Source organism: Lynx rufus, unplaced genomic scaffold, assembly GCF_022079265.1.
Source record: "Lynx rufus isolate CCGP_SWC_20201006 ecotype Redwood Valley unplaced genomic scaffold, mLynRuf1.p SCAF_5, whole genome shotgun sequence".
NCBI lineage: Eukaryota > Metazoa > Chordata > Mammalia > Carnivora > Felidae > Lynx > Lynx rufus.
In genome coordinates this window covers 80,145,449-80,164,262 of record NW_025814867.1, presented here as the reverse complement: position 1 = coordinate 80,164,262, position 18,814 = coordinate 80,145,449, and the positions used below count along the sequence as shown (strand labels likewise).

Below are 18,814 nucleotides of genomic sequence, written 5' to 3'. Positions count from 1 at the left end.
AATGAAGGCCAGCATACAGGTATGGAGAAATGAGAGCAGTTCTGTTTTGAGAGGGACAGTCAGGACTCATTAGAAGATGATTTAAGAAAAGTGGATGATTCAGAATACTAATGAATAAAAAGTTTAAAAACAGTTTGTATTAGCTTGCTGTAATTAGATAAGAGACACAAGTGAGGAACAATAACATCTATCATAAAGGGCCTTTTCTCTTTCTGTATTTTAGTAAGAAAATTAAACAAAATATATTAAGTATCTAAGAAAATATATATCTATATATGCACATGAGTAAATTCTATGTCCAAATATTAGAAAGTAAAGATAAATGTATATTTATGTGTGGTCTGCTACATCCACCGTTGAAGCAATAAGCAGCATGACACAGAATAAATAGGACATGCACTGAGAAAATGAAAATGCTACAGGTGATATTCACATTTTCTTGGTTCTGTCAAGGTCTATCTCAAGGCTGACTTGCTGGGGAGGGATGCTCTTTGGTTTTGCTCAGCCTTTTGCAAATGTCTGACTTCACTCACCAAGTGATGAAGTGGGGAGTAGGGACACAGACGAGGGAAAGACCAATCACAACAGTCATTAGTACGTGTGGTCAACGATGCCATCTTCACATGTCAAGTGCACACATATATGCTGTAATAATACCTCTCAAGTTCTTTATCTGTTGAAAGCTGCATGCTGTTGCCTGTCCTGCTTACTCTATGAGATTGTTTGTGAAGATCAAATAAAAACACTGTGAAAGTGTGGACCATATAGTGGTATGCCTTGATCTTGCATCTTTTGAAGAGCCATTAGTATATTATCATAGGAGGAGGAGGGAGCAGTGAAATGATATCTGAGCAGGGCTTTTGGCAGCCCCCGAAAGATGCCAAAGGAACGTGACACTGGCCAAAGCTTTTGGGGAAAGCTGATCCCTATCTTGACGAAGGCAAAGCTACCGACAAAACGTGGGAGTGACAGTGAGGAGAGGCAGTGCGTGTAGACCAGGGATGTGCCAGATCTTCCCAGGAGGTGACTGTTCCAACTAGGCCAGGGGACTAGATAGAAAATGAAGCCCACAGGGCCAGATTTTGATGTTGATTCTGCCAGAGTCACCCATACACACGCTTCCTGTGTCAATTCCTGACTCTAGAATATCCTTTAAGAATATCAAAACAGTGAAAGAACCTCTGTGGCTTATGTAACATGTCCTACTGTGAATGGAGAAATTCAAGTGAATGGATAAGTCTGACCACTCTTTAGAGCATCTCTTTTGAGATAAATGTCACCAAAAGTGGGTTGGTGCACAATGTTACTGTTTTGCAGTATCTCTGCATCTAAGAACTTCAACTGTGACCCTTCATGGTGTTTGAAGAGTTTCCTGAAATGTCTGACATTCTCCAAAATATATTTCCTGTTAACCACGAGAGAAGTTCTTTTTTCCTTTCTTAATGAACTGGGGACAATCTCTAGTACCCAGTACTATCCCTGTTAATATTATTTATCACTTCTTCTCTTGCATCCCACCAAAAATAGGCAACGTCAGGCTCCAATTGCCGTTAGTGTGTGATGTTGAAATTCTGTACAGAAATAGTAATTTTCCCACCAAAGCCTAGCCAGTGGATAAAATTATTAGAAAATGCTAGAGAGTAGCTGAAATCAACTCCCCCACTGGGAGTACCTGAATAGAATCTTCATTGTAGGAGGAAGCTTACATATGCTAGTTCAACATAACACAGGCCAGTATAGTCATCTCTAAGACTCTTACTTTGTTTCACTAATAATGTTATGTATCTATAGATTTAGGTCACATGATAAACAAAGTGAGATTAACCTGTACATCATTAGAAGCTGGGCTGGTATATCTGAACAAGGAAATAAAGAGAGATATTATTTAAAATAACTGATATTTCTAGCTATATTTTAAACTCATCACCTTCCAGTGGCAATGCCAACCCCTTTTAAAAAATAACAATACTGTTTTATTCATAATTTATTTATGACAGCTAGTGTAGTTTAGATAGAATATTAGGTAGCTGATATAATATGTACTATATGTATTAATATGTACTATATGTATATATATAATATGTATATGTATATATATAATACATATAGTACATATTAATACATATACATATATTATACATATGTATTATATATATTCATATACATATTATATATATACATATAGTACATATTAATACATATAGTACATATTATATCAGCTACCTAATATTCTATCTAAACTCTCTAAACTATCTAAAATACAATAGAAAGATATCCAGGTATATTTTTTAAGACTATAAATAGGACAGAGCATGATCTTAGTTGTTATAAATATAAAATATAGATGTGCATAAAAGAAAGTTTATAAGAATATCTAGCAAAATGCTAATATTGGTTTTCTCTAAATAATGAGATTTTAGATTTTTTCCCTTAATTACATTTTCTAATTTTCTACAACAAGAATTTTTTTAAGTGTATTTATTTATTTATTTTGAGAACTGGGAAGAGGGGCAGAGAGGGAGAGAGAGAATCCCAAGCAGGCTCTGCACAGTCAGCACAGAGCCCAGTGGGGGGCTTAATCTCACAAACCATGAGATCATGACCTGAGCCAAAATCAAGTCAGACACTGAACCGACTGAGCCACCCAAACACCCCTACAACAAAAATATTTTTAAGAGGACAAAATGGGAAAAAAGGTAATAGTTCTAGCCAAAACATTTGAAAACTCGGAGGTTTTTTAAGCACACACATTTTCATCACAGCCCTCTCATTCTCCAGCACCCACCATCAAAGATAAATTGTTTCATACAAAAAATGCATTATAACTTGGCTCTCAGAAATTCTCTAAAAATTGAAGTCAGAAGAAAAATAAAATTCATACACAGATAGAGACTATTTTCTGTACACAGAGAGTTGGACTATTGGAAAATGGCTTTTATCTGCCCAGTGATATGCAAAAGCTATATACAGGAAGTAATATAATCTAAAGAATTGAGAGATGGAGAAAGATAGTATACCTCTTGGGCGAGTTTTATCACAAGAAGTTATGAAATCACTATGTAGGCCACAAGTTACAAACTTGTTACATAAATTCTATAAGGGAAAATGGTAGGGGAAACATTTGTCTTAGAGAGCTAGGTCCCGTGCACTTAAAATGAATAGCTCCTCTGAGAACAAAGCCCTTAGTTACAAATGTACAGGACAGAGTAATTTGGCAGAAGTTACAGGTTTCCAGCAAAAGGTCACAGCATGGGATGTGGAGCTGGATAAAAGGTATCAGTCCCCTTGTGAGGAGTGGCCTTGGGAGGAGGAGCATGGAGAGGAGGCTGTTGAGGGGAGCCATTCCATACCAAACTGATCTTGACATAGATCACATTCAAAAACATTGGTCTGAAACAAACCAGTGTAAAATACTTTCCTTTTTATCCTTCCATTATACCAACAGATTTGGAGGTCATAATATAACTCATCTTTCTTTGAGAAGAGGTCAAGAGAAAATGCCTGGCCAAGGGGAATCCACATCCCAAAGCACAGCCCTAAATTTCCTTCACACCTGCTAGTTTTTCAATGACTCTTCATGCTTCTCCCTGAAATGCATCCTCTCTCTTAGCAGAGATGACATCACTTATATGGTATCAAACAGGTTCTTCTTTTCTTTTCCTTTCATGCTTTTTATTCCCCTCAACTTTGGCAAAACTTTAGTTCTTGTTTGTTTTCAGTTGTTCAGCTTCAATCCTGTTTGGGAACTTGGCCAATCAGTAGGAGTGGCTAAGCTACACAACTTAGCTTCCTCCACCAGAGCCTGAAAGATGTCTTTGCTTTTGATTTAAGCCCAACTTTTGTGGGGGATGTGTCGAAATCACTGACCCACAACTCAGAGGCACAAATGTTTGAAGAATTAATTAAGTCAATCCTTCCATGAGACAATAGACAAGGAACCATAAAGACATAAATTGATTCATTTCATGTAATCAATTCCTGTATCAGGAAATAGACCGGCACAGTAGAGAAAACTTTGGAGTCAGACAACCCTGGGCTTCCATCCAGACTCCATAGCTTGCCAGCTGCCTGAAGGTGGGTAGCAATTTAAGAATCCTTAGCCTCTATTTTCTCAAATGTGAAGTGGGTCCAACAGTTACCTTGCAGGACAGTATCTGAATTCGAAAAAACTAATGGCTCTAAAGGCCTAGCAAGGTATCTCAACTATAGTAGAGTCTTAAAACATAGTTTAAAGGTTTGAGGAAAAGGAATCTAGAAGTCTAATGATCAATGGAATCTGTGGTGGAGACATTTGAACAGTTGGGAACAGAGCATGAAGTAACTAGTGATGGTGGGGAAAGCCTTATATGCTTTCATATAAGACTCAGACTGTAACTCTGAGTCCATTGTCTCAGGTGTGAGTCATCTCTTCTCTCCGGGCGTTGTTTTTTTCACATGTATAGGAGGGGACTGAACTACTTGGCCCCCGTGTTCCCGACAGCTCTGTTAGTCTAAGACTACACACAGGCCTGATTTGGAGCCCTCATTCTAAATCCAAGTGGAGAGCTAAGAGGCCATTTTCAAAGCAGGTCAAATAGCAAAAATAACAAAGTTGGAATATATCTATTTTGATCACCTTTATCCCAGCACAAATCACAACTTTATAGTCCTTTACAGTCCTATTTATAGAGAATCACATCTTCAAGAGCACCAGGGATAAGAAATCAATAAGAAGAACAAGTTACTAGCTTGTGTTGGTTTTGGTTTTTAATTCAACAAGCAAGAAACACTGAATGGTGGGAATTTTAGAGCTTCTTGCCTGGTTTCAGTAGTTGTTCCCTTCAACCAGTGAGGGTGTCACGTCAGAGAAGATGCCCTTGCTAGGCTGGGGCTTCCTCCTGCCCACCTGGCCCATTCAAGTTCAATTTCTGCTCCCACACCAGCCAACCATTATGTTGTGGGTCATGGTCTTTTCTCCACTCTCTGTGATGACCTAGCTATAACTTCCTGGATCCCTTCACATTGTGAAAGCTTCCATTAAGAGCTTATCTCACTTAGAACAAAGGATTTCATCTTTGTCAGTTGACACACGATGACAATTCAAAGATGAATCAAAACTAGATCTTCTTGTGAAGTTTAGAGCCTCATAGAGAGGGTAATGATTTAAGCATTGATTCTAAGTTAGATAGGATTAAAATTAAAGACATTTATGGTATCAAATATGTGTACACACCCATCATGGAATATAATGCAATCATTAGAAGTCATATGTTTAAAACAGTGAAATGACATATAAAAATTCACGGAATAGGGACACTTGCGTGATTCATTCGGTCAAGCGGCTGACACTTGATTCCAGCTCAGGTTGTGATCTCATGGCCATGAGATCAAGCCCCACATCAGGCACTGTGCTGAGCATGGAGCCTGTTTTGGATTCTCTCTCTCTGCCCCCTCCCCTTTATTCCCTCAAAATAAATAAATAAACTTTAAAATAACTCACAGAATAATGTTAAGTTAAAAAGCAGAGTCCAAAAATATATATATAACCTATGTTTTTTAAAAAAATTTTTAAATGTTATATTATTATTATTGTTATTGTTATTATTATTTTGAGAGAGAGAGAGAGAGAGAGACAGAGAGTGAATGGGAGAGGGGCAGAGAGAAAAAAACAGAATCTGAAGCAGGCTCCAGGCTCTGAGCTGTCAGCACAGAACCTGACGTGGGGCTGTAACTCAAGAGCCATGAGTTCATGACCTGAGCCAAAGTTGGACGCTCAACTGACTGAGCCACCCAGGCACCCCACTACAGTTTTATTTTTAAAACTTGAAATATATATAAATAAGCAAAGAAAAATACTAGAAATTAACATTGAACTGTTAAAATGAGCTTCTCTAGGAGGAGGAGGTTGTAAAAGATGTCACAGCATAAGCCTGTAGTCAAATATTAAATTGACATGAAAAGATATATTATTATGAAACAGAAGTTCAGATTATAAAATATTATATTAAAAAATCACCCACACATGTATTAGAAACACATGCACCAAAATGTTATGAATGATTATCTCTGTATGACTGGCTTATGGATGATTTTTACTTTCTTTTTACATTTTTCTAAATTTTCTAACTTTTTTTTGCATTGAACATATACTTAGGATTGAGGGAATAAAAATGTGAAAAATAATGTTTCAAGATGTCTATCAAGTAAATAAAAGTCAGAGTTATAGGGTTACGGGTCAAAAGGACTTTACTGAAATATAAGAGTAAACATCTAGGACCTCAGAAAACAGTGGGGAAAGAAAAGAGGTAATCGTACAAGAAATCTCATCAAAGGTAATGGTGACATAGGGAGCTTGGAAGGACTCCATCCTAGTCAAAGATCATTATACCTGTGGGCTATGGAAATAGACTTGCTTCTAAAGTCCCTCTAATGGTTCTGCCCTACCTCCTTAAGGAAGCTTCCCTGGCTATCCAAACTCACTTGAGATATGGGTCTCGTCAACAAAATGAAGCATTACCAGCACCATAAGCTAAGTACTCCTTTCCCTCAGAGGCACTATAGGCTCCTCTAGGTTAGAAACCTTTGTGCTGCTTTGTATTCTACCCCAGTATCAACACCCTATGCTCTCAAGAGAAGTATGCTTAATGAATGTTTATGGTATATACCACATGGGATATGGCAGTAGGACAAGGGCAGAGGAGCAAGGGGAAACTGAAGGTAATAAGACTAGCACTACCCAACACCCACATATGGCCTTGATGACAATGGTTCAAAGAGATTTTGATGACTTGACAATGTTCAAGTCACTGTATTGATAGAAGTTCATCTACAGGGACTGATGCTTATGATCATTTGGAACCATTGAACTCTTCTTATTATATTGCAGGTCATACACAAAAGCAAAGGAGCAAGAAGAAATCTTCCCCTAAATCTACCATGCAGAGAAAATGAAAGTAGACAACTTGGATGCATATCCTTTAAGACTTCTACTTTTATCTGTAGATAGTATCTTTTCTTTTACTTCAAAAATGAAGACATGTTGTAAATATTGTTTCAAAAGCTGCCTTTTACACTTAAGATATGGAGTAATACATTGTACATACATTTAATATATTGAGTATTGGGTATACTGTGTGCCAAACACTTGTCTTTAACTGCATTGGCTCATTTCAAACTCACTACAGCCCTGTGGTCCAGGTATTAGAATTACCCTTTTTACAGACTAGGACACTGAAACTCAGAAAGATTGAGGAATTTGCTCAGGGTCACACAGTTGGTAAGTGATAAGAGTTCTAAGTTGATCAAAGTTCTCTCAAACCTCAGGCCCTGTTTTCTACCACTATGCTAAACTACTCAGTTAATAAATAATTTCCTACAACAGGATATTACTGGCTGTGTAGGTTCTGTTATGCAATCATCTATATTTTTTTGAGTCATGCCCTATTGTTTTTTATTCATGCTGCTGCTTTTTTACTTTGTTTTTTAATGACTATGATCCTCATAGGTAAAACTTTTCAAAACCCTTCCTTTTTTCAGAGTCTAAGAGTTTTGCACTCTAAGTGTTCTGTATACGTGGCCAAATTACCCCTCTCAGAAACGTTGTATAATTTGTCTCTGTAGAATATGAAGCTCACTTGTATGGGAAATCTAAAACAACAACAACAACAACAACAACAACAACAACACCCTAAAAGAAAAACAAAAAACCATGTTCACAGATGGAGATTGGTAGCTACCAGAGGTAGAGGTTGAAGGGTGGGTAAATCAGTGAAAAGGATCAAAGGTACAGATTTCTAGTTATAAAGTAAACAAACCATGGGGATGTAATGTGCAGCATGGTGACTACAGTTAATAATACTTTATTGCATATCTGAAAGTTACTAAAAGATCTTAAAAGTTCTCATCACAAGAAAAAAATCTTGTAATTACGTATGCTGAAACTCATTAACTAGACTCATTCCAGTGATCATTTCACAACATATACAAGTATTGAATCACTACATTGTGTACCAAAAACTAACATGTCAATTATACTTCAATAAAAATAACAAAGAAAACCCCATATATCCAATTTTCCTGCATGTCAGGAGAGAATTTTGTAATTTAAAAAAATATATGTTTTGCAATTAATGGTTTCAATGAGTCCAATATTTGCTTTAACTTGCAATGCTTTAAGGGTGAGATTGAAAGGTTGAGTGTGTCTGTGTATGTTTGGACAGTTTTATTAGCTTCACAGTTTTTGTCTTAACACAAAATTCTTCATTTTATTAAATACATTAATAATTAAACAAATGTTTATAATGTCAACAGATCTTAATTATTACACCAGCTCTACTGAAAGTTATAGGTGTATGTAATGATGGTGTAAAAATTTCAAAATAGACATATCAGTTAATAAAGGTTTGCGTATCCCTGACTACAGAACGAAATGAACCACACCAGCTGGCTTCAAACATTGTAGGTATGATTGCCTAACTCGGTAATTCTACATATAAGAATATCTTGAACTTGGTACTCTATTTTTTTCCTGTGTGACATAGATTAATCTCCATAGTGGAACTGTACATAGTGCAAAATGTTTCACTTAATTAATTTGAATGCATTTGGGGGAAACTTCTCTATGCCAAGCACTGTGCTGGGGGAAACAGAGAAATGGAGACCAGAAGAAAACCTGCAAATACGATTTCTATTCTTAAGGAGTAAATTGTCTATAAAAGAATCAGATCTGTCAATAGGTAATTACAAGATGGCTGGATAATGACCTAGAGAGTAATCTGTATAAAGTGCAAAGGAACATTCTAGGGGTGGTGCAGAGTCATGCTGAGCCATAGCCACCAAGCACCCAGTATGACCCACCACTAAAAGGTAAGGGTTACATTTTACTCTAGGAGTTGCCTTTTGGTTCCATGAATGATGGGAAAGAACAGCTGCCACTGGGGAAGACAAATGCTATGCAAAGCTTTTTCTTCTAAACATGCATTTGCCAGGGCTGCATCAAATAATATGTGTTTCAATGGGTCCCTGCTTAGAGTACTAATGTCCCAGTTGGGACCCAGGTAGTGTTGAAGACCCAGATATATATGGTTGGAGCTCCGTGTAAAGAGGAATAACTTTGACAGTGTATGACCTTCAAGTGGAAAGAAAGCAGCAGACAATATTAAGGATGTATGGTGTCAGTAAAGAGATATAAATTCACTATTAGAGGAAGAGATTGATATGAGAATCCATCCAAGATTGCAGGCATATGAAATTGCATTCTTATCCTCCAGCATGGTTCAACACATGAAGTCCTGTGTTGACCACACCTGGAAGACTCTTTCCAAACATTACAAGTATTCACTGATACAGATGCTGAGCTCTTGTTTCCTCCCATGCCCCCAGACATCCTACATCTGGTATGACAGCACCTGCAGTTCAGGAGGCATTGCTGTGAAGTGTGAATTTCCTGGACTGTATGAAAGGTGTTTAAACAACTACAAAGTGAAAGTTTTGTAGAGCTTTCTAGAGAGTTCTAAGGCTATACATGATCTTTGAAATTGTGTTTAGTATGAGGCAGTGGCAGAGAAGAGAACAATGAATTTGACTCGCAGAACTCAGATTTAAGTCCCATCTCTCAGCAGTGTGCTGTATGATTTTGGGCAGATGGCTTCAACCCCCGAGCCTTATTTTCTTTCCCTGAAAAAATTGAAGATGATTACCCCTACTAAGACTACTTCACAGAGGTAGAATAAAGAAAATACTGTATGTGTATCAGTAAGTTACAAGCTCTATAAAAGTACATTTCTATAATTCCCTCCCATCTTAAGGGGGAAAAAAAGCCTCCCTCTTTCCCCTCCATGTTGTTCCCATTCTCTCTGGATCCCTGTACCTATAAGCTCTTCGAAAAGAACGTCCTATATTCACCAGCTCCAATTTCTCTTATTCCATTCTCTCCTGATCCTACCCAGCCACACTGCTTGTTACGTGTTCAGATAACTAACAGCATCTCTCTCCACCTCTCAGTAGCATCTGTGCCGTCTGACCACCCCTCTTCTCCTCGGAAAGCTTCTGCACTTGGACCCCAGAGCACACGGTGCTCACCTAGTGTCGGCCCTCCACTCTGGCTGCTCCTTCTCCATTTTTTTCTTGGTTCCTGTGGAACCAGAGGAAAACATAGAGGGTAGTGGGAATAGAAGGTGTGGTCTGCTCCAGGGTGCAGATGGTATAGGGGTGCACTATCCATGGAAAATATAAATGAAAAATGCTTTTCCTTATTACCGCGTGCTAGGGGTTCTAAATAATTTCAGTGATAGAAACCTCTTCTCTGCTGACATAGAGCTGCTCCCGCCATGCCTTTTCCCTTTTGGTACACTGTTGACTGGACTCTCCTCCCCTTCCTAACCCAAAACCTTGCAGCATCCAAATCAGCCACTCAATCACTCTCTCTCATTCATTCTCTCTCTCTCTCTCTCTTTCATCTCTACTAACTCCTTTGATGATCTCATTTAAAAAAATTTTTAATGTTTTTATTTATTTTTGAGACAGAGAGAGACCAAGCGTGAGTAGGGGAGGGGCAGAGAGAGAGGGAGACACAGAAGCCAGAGCAGGCTCCAGGTTCTGAGCTGTCAGCACAGAGCCTGACGCGGGGCCGTAACTCGCGAACTGTGAGATCATGACCTGAGGTGAAGTCAGAAGCTTAACCGACAGAGCCACTCAGGCGGCCTTGATGATCTCATTTAATTTCATTGTTGTAAATATCATGTATATATTGATTACTTTCATTTTTTATCTTCAGCTCAGATATAATCACCGAGCCCCAGATTTGTATATTAACTCACTACTCGACATCTCTAACTTAACCTGTCCAAAAGTAATCCAGTGTTCCTTCAAAACTCAGTGCTCTCATGGTCTTCTCTGTCTCAGATATAAGGCCAGTGCTTTCTACGAGTTGCTCAGCAAAAGTCTTAGAGTCATCCTTAGTTTCTTCCTGTCTCATTATTCCCCATTCAGTCAATCTCAACCACACAATTAAAACACATGTCATCTCCACCACTAGCAACTTGTCCAAGCTTCCACATCACTCATCTGGATTATAACAGTTCCTCCTTAATGAATCTCCCTGCTTCTGCCCGCCTTCTCATCACGCCACCCTCATCTATTCTCAACACCCAGACCAAGCGATCCCTTTGAAATGTAAGCCAAACCATGTCATTCCTCTGTCCAAATTCTGCAAATGGCTCCCATCATACTCAGAGTGAAAGTCAAAATCCTTATTGTGTCCTACTGGGCCTTCATTATTGTCGTCTCCATCCCCACTCCCACCATCATCTTTCTTACTCCATTTCCAAAGGTTTCTCCACTGAGTTCACTGTATGCATTTTTCTTTTAAGGGGCCAAGCAGACTGGCTCCAGTTTCAGGACCTTTGCACTTGCTCTTCCAGACGTCTGGAATGCTGTTTCCTCAGTTATTTACATGGCTCATTCCCTTGTATCATTAGGATCTTCACTCAAGTAACAACTTATTTCTTCCTAAGCACCCTTTCCAAAATCTCAACTCTCCAAGACCTCCTATCCTTTTCCCTATTTTTCCTCTATATCTCATATATTGTCTATTTTACTGATTAATGTGTTTATTTTCCATCTGTCTCATTAGAAACGTAAGCTACTTGATGGCAGAGATTATTTCTCTCTCTTCATTGCTGAGTTTTTCCCAAATCCTAGAACATGTATTCAATAAATAGTTTCAAATGAATGAAACTTGAAGAGATGTTTGTTTTGAACAGATATTCAATAAATAGCTTTAAAGGAATGAATTTTTTTCAGATACCTCATTTTACTCTGTGTCATATCACCTACCTACTTCCCTTGAAGCCCGGGTCTTTGAGATAATCCTGAACCAATCTCACACACAACCATGCACATAAAATGAGAAAAGTTTGGTTAATTACACAAATACCTGTGGTGTGTGCAGAAACATTGTTCTGGTGACGAGTGGAGTCCTTTACAAAACTAAAACCTTCCCTTCAACCCATCAGGAATGCTGTAAGCCAGAGTAAAACATTCACATATTTGTGGAATTCTCCAGCAGTGTTTTAATGGAAGAGTGTAGGGCTAGGACATCCAAGAATTTTCTATAACTATTCCTTAGGATGTGACTGCTTCCCAGACCAAAGGAAAAAGTCTATCAACTAAAAATAATGCTCCACATCCCACAAGTTAAGAACTTATGCAACATCACTTTCCTAACTTTCAGATAACCCAGAGGAATAAACTTGCTTTACAAAAAGAAAAGAAAGAAAAATCTTAACCATGTTTTTTTGGTCCAAATATTCCTTACAAGTTTCTCAACAAGTCTTTTTTAAAATTTCATCCATTTTTCTAATCATTCTGTATATTACTACTTTGCCTCTCTCCCTAAGCATCTGATACTGTCCATTGTGTTTAGAAGCACTCAATTCTGTTTTTACCCTTTAATTCTTTTGAAAAACTTAAAACTAAGGTTAGTGATACCTACACAAATGTTCTGTCCTGCCAAATTATAGATTTTGATAGCCATGAACTGGGATTAAATGTCTGGTCAATAGTTGCTATGTTCCTCAAATCCATGGTGTTGTGTCTGACCTTAAGCCCGTAGCCTGTCACTTCGCACCCAAGATCTGGTGCAGACCCACATTTCTAGTCTCGATTCCCCCAGGCCCACTGGGGCTATATATAGCTACAACAAATGTGTGTGCACTCTCTTTCTTTAGCTCTCTCTCTCTCTCATACAGATAGTATCTTCTCAGAGAGCACTGACTTATGAGTTTGCTTTAATTTTTCTTTTACTAGAAACTCTTCCCACCTCTATCTGTCCAAAGCCCACGGCAAATGCCATTTCCTCCTTCTAACCATCCTGATGGCAGCCTACAGTTTCCATGAATATCTCTTTACTCAGTGAAACCAACAATATTGGCTTTCTTCTTCTTGCAGCATTTATGATATCTTGCATTATGGTTATTTATGTGAACACTTTCATTATTAGTAAGCCCCTTTGGGGAAGTTTCATTGCTCTTCACCCCTAAATCCCCCAGCCTAGGGCGATATACACCATAAGTGATCAAGAAGTGATTATTTTATTAGTTAATGGATTATAGAAAACATACTATTGGGCTAGTTTCCAGAATTTCAGCAATTTGCTCTGTATTCTTTGGGAATGTGGGGCATTGTGGTGCATTCTATGTGTTATCATACATCATAATTTCTTTTCTTATGTTTATGACATTGATCTATTGAGTAAAGAGTATTATCCTGCACTTGTCAATTTTTCTCTTATAGGCACCTGGAGGTTATGCTGGAACTGTGTCAGGTAGTTGAATACTTAAGCTCTTAAGTCACTGAGCTTCGACATCTGGCTTAATATCCTGGGTAGGTATGAGGGCCAATGGCATGATCTGCTGAAGTCATCATTTCTCTTCCTACCTCTCAAATAACAAGAGGCTAGGGCCAAAGAATTAACTTCACCTCTTCCCTGGTGACATTGATCTGTGGTCTGGCCTATCATTATGCGGAACTAGGTTTCCCTTGAAACAGAATGATTTGAGCACATGACAGACTGGAAGAGACCAGCATTGACAAATGCAAATCCTGATAGCTGAAATCAGGTCCCACAGGGATGTGGAGATTTGGAGAATACATGCTTCATCTACAAGAAACACATGTTGCCCAGACCCTGCCGATGTGTTTTCCACGTGAGTATGTAGACCCCTATAACCAGACCTTCTGATCTTTCTGGAAAAAAAAAAAAAAAAAAAAGAAATTTCAGATATATCAACCTGAATTTTTACAAGGAACTTCCTGGATGTTAAATATTTACAACTGGTTCAATTTTGTTTACCACCGTACCACAAACAAAACACAGCCGAATGCTGGGCCCACCTGTGGGCACTGGTCTTCAGCCTGCGGACTAAAAGAACTCTAAGGCTCAACCCTACCATTAGATTCTACAATTCTGATTTAAAGATCAACTGGCATTACAACCATCTGAACGGAGTGACGCCTCTTTAGAAGGATCAACGATCTTTAGAAGATACAAAGACCTAGACTGACCGAAGAGAAAGAAGACGCCACCCGTACTTGCAAATCTCCTAACCTTACACCTAAGAAGAAGTTCCAGAATTTGGCTGAAAGAAAGATTCCACAAGAACCAAGTTAATAAGGAGAGAGGCTTCTCTAGACAGGTCCCCTACTTTACAGGGCATTATATTTCCCCTGAATGCTAAAGGACAAAGCACTCTAAAACTTTTAACCGAAAGACATCGTAAAGGACATCTGGGTATAATCCCCAAAATGATACAGCTCCTGCTTCTGCTGTGGGATGCCCTGCACCATTCCCTATGCGTCATGGGCAGTGAGAAGGTAGGAACGTGTGTTTGACTGACAGCTTTAATGATCACTGGCTGTGTGGCCTTGGGCACATCGTATCATCTTCCTGGGCCTTCGGTTTCTCTATTTTGAATAAGGTAATTGATTAAATGATTTCTTCAAGACCCTTACAGCCAGACAAACATTAAGAATATATAGAAATCTGCCAGAGATGGAGCTACGCAACCCACCGCATTGTGGTGGGCTCATGGGGGTGAATATTAGCACTGTCATAACAAACTCAAACAGACACACACGTGCACACACACACACACACACACACACACACGAAACATTTCCTTCCACAACTAAGAATGATACAACCTTTTGAGCATGAAGGGAAAATTATAGCTAAAATTAGCAGCTTAAAAAATAAACTACATAATCACTGAAGATGAGATTTTCTTAAAACTATAGAACAATGAGATATAATGATAGCTGTCATAAGAGAGGAAATTGCAGGAGTCAATTTGAAAGGATTTGGGGGTGTTTCTCCCCCGTTGAGATCTGTTTTTCCACATACCACAGGAAGACTGAAAAGCTAAATATTTCCCTAGGGCTTTTGTGAGCTGCGTCTCATAATGCTCCTGCTGACATTAGGAGAGTGTCATCCAGCCCCAGATGCAAGCCTTCTTTCTCATACAGAGAGCTAGGGCAAGTTTCAGGCTGTATGGAACCATTTTCCACATCTGCATGTCACTTTCAAGTTTGCGAGGCCTCTTTACATACATATTCTTACTTGTTCTCTAGAAATAGTCCCTATTTGGTGAAGCCTATGTTTCATTATAAAATCTGTCTCCGATGAGTCCAAAAATATCCCTCCCAACCCGCCTGCAAGGAAATAACACCTTTTGTTTGCCGTTTGACAGTTCAGGAAGCCCTTTCACTTGTCTTGGCTTTTTGAGATAAGGTATGACCTGCTGGGTGGTACAGAAGAGGGAGAGAGAAGGAGGAATCAAATCTAATCTTGGCCTTAGCCTGCTGATCATACTTGAACAAATCACTTCAATTCACTAAGCCTCAGTTCACTAAGCCACTGAATAGAGAAAATTATACCTATCCTACTGCTCTTATAAGGCAGTTGAGGTCAAACTCAATATATAGATAAGTATGTCAAGTGATTTTATAGGCTGAAAAATGTTGGTCTACAAACCTCATCAACCCTGGGCAGTAAGGACAAATAGAGGACTTTCCAATGGTCGTGGAAAACTACAAGTCTAGAAGGAACTGCAAGTCAGTGGTAGAGGTGACCAGAAACCCAAGCCAGGGGGCAGGAGAAATAGATTCATAGAGAGAAACCCCATTTCTTTGCACCAGGGACAAGCCACCTGGCCTTACCTGTCTAGGCTGTGGTTGGTTCTTGGCACTTTTCTTTCTTTTCTTGGATGAAGAGGGTCAGACCATAGATAGCGGCCAGTGAAAGTGTAGTTGGTTCAGATGAAGCCTAACATGAGGGTGCCCTTGTGTTGCCACCCCCCCAGTCTGAGCCCTGCCTCACCAAGTGGGTTGAGAGTTATGTGCTCAGCCTCAAACAAAGGGGCAAATGAAAGGATTGAGGATGTTTACAGGGTGGAACTCAACCTGTCAGAGACAGGTTTGTGGGTGGGGCCTTTCTTGTTCTACGGTGACACACCTCTCTCTCTCTCTCTCTGTCATCCCATTCTTTAAGAAGTCCTGGGTTGTGCTGCCAACTTCCTCTTTGACTGAAATCTTCTGATGGGGTAAGCAGGAACAGCGTCCTGTCCATTCCCCCATGACATCTGTATGCTCCCATTTAGCTGTAAGGAAGCATAAGCCTGAAGCCTTTGCTCCTATTATTAGTATTTTATGATGGACTTGATTTGTTGGCTATTTGTGATTTTGAGCATTGTTACTACTTTTGCCTCGGACATGTAGAGGACATATAGAGCACTGTATCCCCATGAGAGCAAACACAAACACGTGTGCATGCAGAGTCTCTGGTCAGTGTTTCTTTTAGGGTATTTGCCCCATGACATTGTTTTCCATTTAAGTGTATGTCCCTCTCATTAGACTGTGGGCCCCTTGAGGGTAATGACCACATCTTATCTTCCCCTCTATTCCCCATACTGTTCAGTGTGTAGCAAGTACTAAATACATGTTGAATGAATGATGATCAAAGAATATCTATTCAATGAATCCTATCTGCCATTTAATGGCTTTGCAACCTATGGCAAGTCATATGTTTACCATTCTGACCTGATCTCTTTGGTCATCTGTAAATTGAGAATAGCATTCCTCCTTCAGAGATGCTGCATTTGAACGGAAGCATTTGAGAATGAACTTAGGAGAGGAATTGACATAGTAACAACTATAAGAAAATGTCATTGAATCATAATGAATTGATCCCAAAACCCAGATAAGACTTTTCTACATAGAGAGTCAATATAAAGTATGAGCAGTGAAAAGACATCATGTGTCCACCTGTCTTTTTACAGGCCTTCACCATGTCGAGGACATAACTTAGGTCTTCATCCGACAAGTAGTTAAATGAGCAACCATGTTGGCCGTTGTCAGTTCTCCGTGTAGACAAGCATAGAAAAATGAACTAGACCCAGTCTCTGGCATAAAAAGCTCATTAAAATAAAATGGGTAGAAAATGATGGGCACCCCAGCACCACGAATAGGATCTGAACAAGTGCTGAGGGAATCCAGAGGAGGAGGGAGCAATCCAGGAAGGCTTCACAGAGGAGGAGGCAGCCTTAGATCTGGGCTGTTAGGCGAGCTGGCATTGGACAAATGCAGATGGTAGAGCTGGATATAGATGTTAACTGTGAGATGGAATGAGCCATCCCTGATCTAACTGATTTATGCCCTCCTTACTACAGACCCCATGATGAAGAGAGAGTTTCACATAAGTAGTATCTAGGTCACTCCACTTATACACCACAAAACTGCAGGGCAATTAGAAGTAATTGCAAGACTAATATTGTTACCATCTAGCATCAGATGGGGGCAAAGGAGAAGGAGTCTGAGAGATGTGATCCCAGCCCGGGACCAACCCACGCATTGCTGTTTGAAGCACGTTGTTTTAAAGGGCAAGAGACTCTGAAAAGACATCTATGTCCATGTGGCAACTGTCTAATCATCACCAGGCTTCCAGCGGCCATGGGATGCTTCTCTCAACTTGTGCTACGCTCCTGTGACTCTCTACCCAGCCATAACTGGGGCCGCAACAGTACAGCCAGGAGGGTCACAGCAGTTGGCAGAATGTCACACAGAAAACCTGGGCTCTGGGCCCTTGTCACCACTCCCTGGAATCGATTGGCAAGTAGCTCAGACTTTCTCGGTCCTCCGTTGCCTCTTCTGTGCGATGGGAATTATAACACAGACCTCCACCTGCCTGCCTGGGCTGTCAAGGAAGAAAATGAGATTCTGGAGGTGAGATGAGCTTTGTCAATGTTAAGTCCTGGCATGAATGTGCAGCACTGTTGTGACAGGACATATGACATCATGTGAGATTCACTTCACAGCTACCATCTTCAGTTATAGCAAAGGCTGCGTATGGGTCTCCTGGTGGATGACGTGGTCCACGGCCAAGGATCAGAGAATCACAGAACCATTTTGCAGGATACACACTTACAGATCATTTCTCTTGGTGTCTTGTCCCGCTTCTCTCTTCTGTGACAGCCCCTACAATTTATTCTATTTCCCTTTCCTTCAGTCCTGCTGTCACTGCCAGAGAATGTAAGCTGTTGCTAATTTGGGTTAGGAAACGCTGGTTTATTAGGTCTCCTCTCCTGCCATTTTTCAGATGGGGCAGGGTGATACTGATGACCACCCAGCTGCCCTCTCCCTGACCTCAGCAGGGCCACTCTCTTACATCCACATCTGTGGTGGCAGATGGGTAGGAGAAAGCACAGGTAAGCACGGATCATCCTCAGGCCCTAACCAGGACCACCACGCGCCCCCTCATGCAGAGAAGGATTGGTACGTAGACATGCACGCTGGACGCTTCATAAATTCTGTCTGTAAGAATCCCACATCCCTGCTCCCCATCTCTGTTCCCTCCCCAGGAGTCTTCTGGGAAAGAGGAGCACAGGGATAAAGAACAGGCACTAGCAGGCATTGTTGAAGCAAACAGGAACCGGCAGGCAGGTCATCCGCCGAGAAATGAGGCAGTACGAGTTTCTTCTTCTCTTGAGTCCCACAGTACATCATAAGCATTACACATCACTGTGGCTAGTCTTCTCCCCTGATCCATACCTGTCTGCTGTCTCTAAAGGTAGGCGCCATGTCTTAAACATTCTTTTTAGGACCTGGCACAGGACAGTGGCAATAGAGGTGCTCAAGAGATGTCAGATGGATGGATGGATGGATGGATGGATGGATGGATGGACAGATGGACAGACAGACAGGCAAATTCATGAGTGTATGCACCACTCAGCTCCCCTGTGTGGCCCTACAAGGCCTGGCCACCACAGAGACGATAAAGTAG

General features: G+C 40.1%; 1 protein-coding gene across 1 annotated transcript in view; it reads right to left on the bottom strand.

Moving 5' to 3' along the window:
- TPRG1 (tumor protein p63 regulated 1) overlaps positions 1-15,865 on the bottom strand; it is a 142,112-nt gene extending 126,247 nt beyond the window's left edge. The window contains exon 1 of the mRNA XM_047099493.1: positions 15,697-15,865. The gene's annotated coding sequence lies outside the window, so the exon portion shown is untranslated. The remainder of the gene's footprint in view (positions 1-15,696) is intronic.
- Positions 15,866-18,814: the final 2,949 nt, after the last annotated feature.